The 4,215-nt window shown below is 41.6% G+C and overlaps 1 pseudogene; it reads left to right on the top strand.

Moving 5' to 3' along the window:
* Positions 1 to 3,085: 3,085 nt before the first annotated feature.
* LOC135051526 (5S ribosomal RNA) lies at positions 3,086 to 3,204 on the top strand (annotated as a pseudogene).
* Positions 3,205 to 4,215: the final 1,011 nt, after the last annotated feature.

The raw sequence follows: 4,215 nt of genomic DNA, 5'->3' as shown, positions 1-4,215 counted from the left end.
TACTCTAGGGTTAGAGACTGTGAGGTATCTAACCTCTTGTGGTGTAATGGTTCCAAGTGCCGAGGCTTCTTCGATCATATGCATGTACTGTCTATGAAATTTAACTGTCGGGTTGAGTGGTAATCTCAGGTAGCATGAGGTGTCCAAGAGTTGTCATCGTGCTTCTTCCTCATACATGGAGCTGGGCCAAATCACAATATTGCCCCCTTTATCAGAGGGCTTAAGAATTATATCTTTCCATGACTGAATTTCTTTTAGAGCAAGTCTTTCTCTATATTTCAGATTGTTAGTGAGGCATCTTTTCTTGGAATTAGTTTGGATCTCATCAAATTCTCTCGATACTAGGTCTAAAAAGACCTTAATCTTCGGACTGTTGTTATCTGGTGGAAAGAAGGTAGATTTAACCTTACATGTGGGTCTGGTATTTTGTACACCTACCAAGTTAGAGGATGATTCCATGTATAGTTCTTCTAGGGCCTGGATTGCCGTTACTTCTTCTTCAGATAAAGGTGTATTTAGGGAAGTTGAAGAGGATGGTTCCTCCGATGGGGAGGTAATGAGAGTTGATCCGGCATTCATAGATAACGAGATGTCCATGGTATCTTTGGATTTGGCAAAGAATTTTTTTAAAAGTAGTTTACGGCCAAAGAGCCTGAGATCTTTTTCCCATGCAAATCTATTAAATGGTAATGAAGGTGAGAATGAGAGTCCTTTACTTAGGACTTCCACCTGATCTTCCGTAAGGATTCTGGTGCTGAGATTGATAATTTGTAGCCTATCTGTGGTCAATACTTCCTGGTTTTCCGTATTGGGTAGTGAGAGGTCCTTGGGGGATCCCAATCGCGATTGTTTTTGTCGGTGTTTCATCCTCCCTCGTCTTGTCTTCCTCGATATTTGTTTCTGCCTCTTGAACATTGACCTTCACTGTATGAAGATTCTCTTTCCGATGAGCTGATGATCAGCTCATCGGAAAGAGAATCTTCATACAGTGAAGACTCCTCCACAGAACACCTAGAAGGAGCCTCAGCGACAGCCAAACGTTACAACAGTGAGGATCCTTATGGGGAGAATTAGAGCTCTAACAATTACACATAGCCATGGGCAGTGACCAGTGCCTTGCCATGTCAATTTAATTAGTTATTATAAATACAAATTTCATTATATAATGGATTAATATGCGGCAACAGTGACCAGTATCTGGGACCCATAGGGAGATCCCTAAATATCGCATGCACGCTCCGTGATACTCGTGTCTACCTTAATACTTCTTTCATTTACATACACAATACTGCTGGGTCACTATCAGTGACTCTTATTGAATCATGGTTACTTATCAGCTCTATTAGGGAGCCCCTTTTCTCTTTCTTTTTTTACCCGGATTTAGTACCGCGGACTGTGCGGCAATAGCATTCAGGATCTCTGACCCATAGGTGAACTGTATAAAACAGTAGACACGTTCCATGCACTCAGCATCTACATCACTACCTTAACAATTTACTGTTTACACACGATACTGGATGATCACTAATAAGCGACTTAGATCGAATCATTTCCAATGCAAGGCTATTCATCAGCCCTATCAGTGAGCTCTTTTGTTCTGATATAGGACCGCTGACCGTGCGGCAACAGTGACCATTATATTTGACCCATAGAGGCACCTTACAATATCCTATACACGCTCTATACAATCAGCATCTATTTAATTACTAGTTAATCAATCTAAAAAATATATATACACAACATTGCTTGATCACCTATAGCAACTCATATCTAATCATTACTAATGAATGGCTATTTAGCTTTCTTTGCTCGGACTTAGGACCGTAGATTGTGTAGCAACAGTGACCAACATCTTTGACCCATAGGTGAACCTTAATATATCATATGCATGCTCTATGTAGTTATTGACTATTGAATTAATTAAACAATTACCTATTTTATTAGCTTATCGTGTTTAGACAATACTGTGTGATTATCAATAGCGGCTCAGATCTAATTACCACTGGTCCTATTAGCAAGTTATCTTCGTCCGGGCCTCGGACTGCAAACTGTCAAAAACCAATAAGCCAGGCATACAATAGAGACGGCCCGCAATCATCGGTCTAAAGGTCTATCACTTCAGCAAGCAGCATTATTTATATCGTCTAATCACGCTACTTTTATTATTTTTTTATTTTTTCATTAGGTTTGCAATGTTAGACTAATCACCTGCATTCACCAACATCTAAACTCAGCTCTGCATCATGTTGTATATGATTCATTATCCAATGAGTAAATAAGAACTTTACTTTGGTTGTGTTTTAAAACTCTTTTTTTCTTTATTTTATTTTCCACATGAATAACGGCTTCTCCTGTTAATCAACAAGTGATTCAGTGTAAATTTACCCGGAGTATCCAAGCCATAAGACCTCAGCTGGTAATCAAAGGATACACACACCTCCCCTTTTTGATTGGAAGATACAGATTTAACCTCCCCTTAAAAACCTGCTGGGATCAAGACCACAACAGGAAGTGATCAAGCCCGGCGGACGGGTGAAACGCGTCTTCCGACATCACCTTCGTCTTTTTGGCTGACCGGAACCACGGACGTTCTCTGGCATCTGCCTGTGCCCTCCGTCTCTCCTGACTCTCACATATCGGAACTGACTGAAGCAGCTGACGGCTGGCGGCTGCTTGCATCCGCCAGGGCACCATCAGACCGGCGGCTCCTGAACTCCCCCATCATTCGAGATGTCCGGGGCTTTACCAGGCTGACAGCACCTTTATGAGAGGAGACGGTTTACAATATTATAGAAGGGGATAATCTACCCCTACACTTGGCGCGGGTAATATCAACTCTCTTTTTTTACCTGTCTACATCAATTTGGCTGTATAGTGTATATCGGGAGTTGCAGGCCTGCATTGGCTGAATATGTGTTTTCATTTGCCCTTGTGGACTCCCACCAGTGATTCAGGGTCACGTCCCTGTCTAACATTGGCAGCAGATCCATCTGGTTTCCTCTATTCCTGGTATCTGTCCTGAATAACTTTGGAAATTCGTGAACTCTCATCAGTGATTCCTGAGCTTCGAAATATTGGTCATTTCCTCTACTATCATACCACACTGGAAACGCCCGAAGCCGTCCGATCTCGGAAGCTAATCAGTGTTGGGCTGGGTCAGTACTCAAGTGGGTGACCATTGAGGAATACTCAGTGCAGTAGAGCTCATTGATTGAGCCTATACAGTGTCTAACACTGACAGAAGATTCACACTGCTCTTCAACTTCCACCCCTCTTCCCCCCCCCCCCTCTCTTCTTTGGCAGGAGACAAGAGAGAGACATTTATATTACTCATAAGTACCACCAGTATCCAGACTGTATTACTTATATATCTTGATAGGGGAATGTATAACAGTGATTGGCTTACTAATAGAACGTACCATTAAATACATAACGTCTAGAATTTCCTTCCGTCAGCCGAAACCCAGTTCTCATTGCATATCAGCACATAGTGCTATTTTGAATATTTTGTTAATTATTTGACCACCATTATCTTCTTTATGAACCACCAACTTTCTTGAATTATTAAAACTTGTATTTTTAATCTATTTTGACTATTTTCTCTATTCATGTAAAGTAAAGAGTGCGCCCACAAAAGAGTCTTCTTCTCTCCCTATTGTTTACACATATGACTCCATAGTGCCAGATATGCCCCCACAGTGCTAGATATGCCTCCACAGTGGCAGATACACATATGCCCCCACAGTGCCAGATATGCCCCCATGTTGCAAGATATGCCCCGACATTGCCAGATACACATGCCCCCATGGTGCCAGATATTCCCTCATAGTGCCAGATATGCCCCCATGGTGCCAGATACACATATGCCCTCACAGTTTTCCATTGATACACTTATACATTTGTACATTTACATTGCATTACCAATTACTTTACTGTGTTGAAAATTGTCTCTTTCCACAGCTAGACTATAGTATTGCGTTGTGTAACATAGGGGGTAATTCCAAGTTGATCGCAGCAGGAAATTTTTTAGCAGTTGGGCAAAACCACGTGCACTGCAGGGGAGGCAGATATAACATGTGCAGAGAGAGTTAGATATGGGTGGGTTATTTTGTTTCTGTGCAGGGTAAATACTGGCTGCTTTATTTTTACACTGCAATTTAGATTGCATATTGAACACACCCCACCCAAATCTAACTCTCTCTGCACATGTCATAT

The sequence above is a fragment of the Pseudophryne corroboree genome, chromosome 2, assembly GCF_028390025.1.
Source record: "Pseudophryne corroboree isolate aPseCor3 chromosome 2, aPseCor3.hap2, whole genome shotgun sequence".
Classification (NCBI taxonomy): domain Eukaryota; kingdom Metazoa; phylum Chordata; class Amphibia; order Anura; family Myobatrachidae; genus Pseudophryne; species Pseudophryne corroboree.
This window is presented reverse-complemented; position numbering and strand designations above follow the sequence as displayed.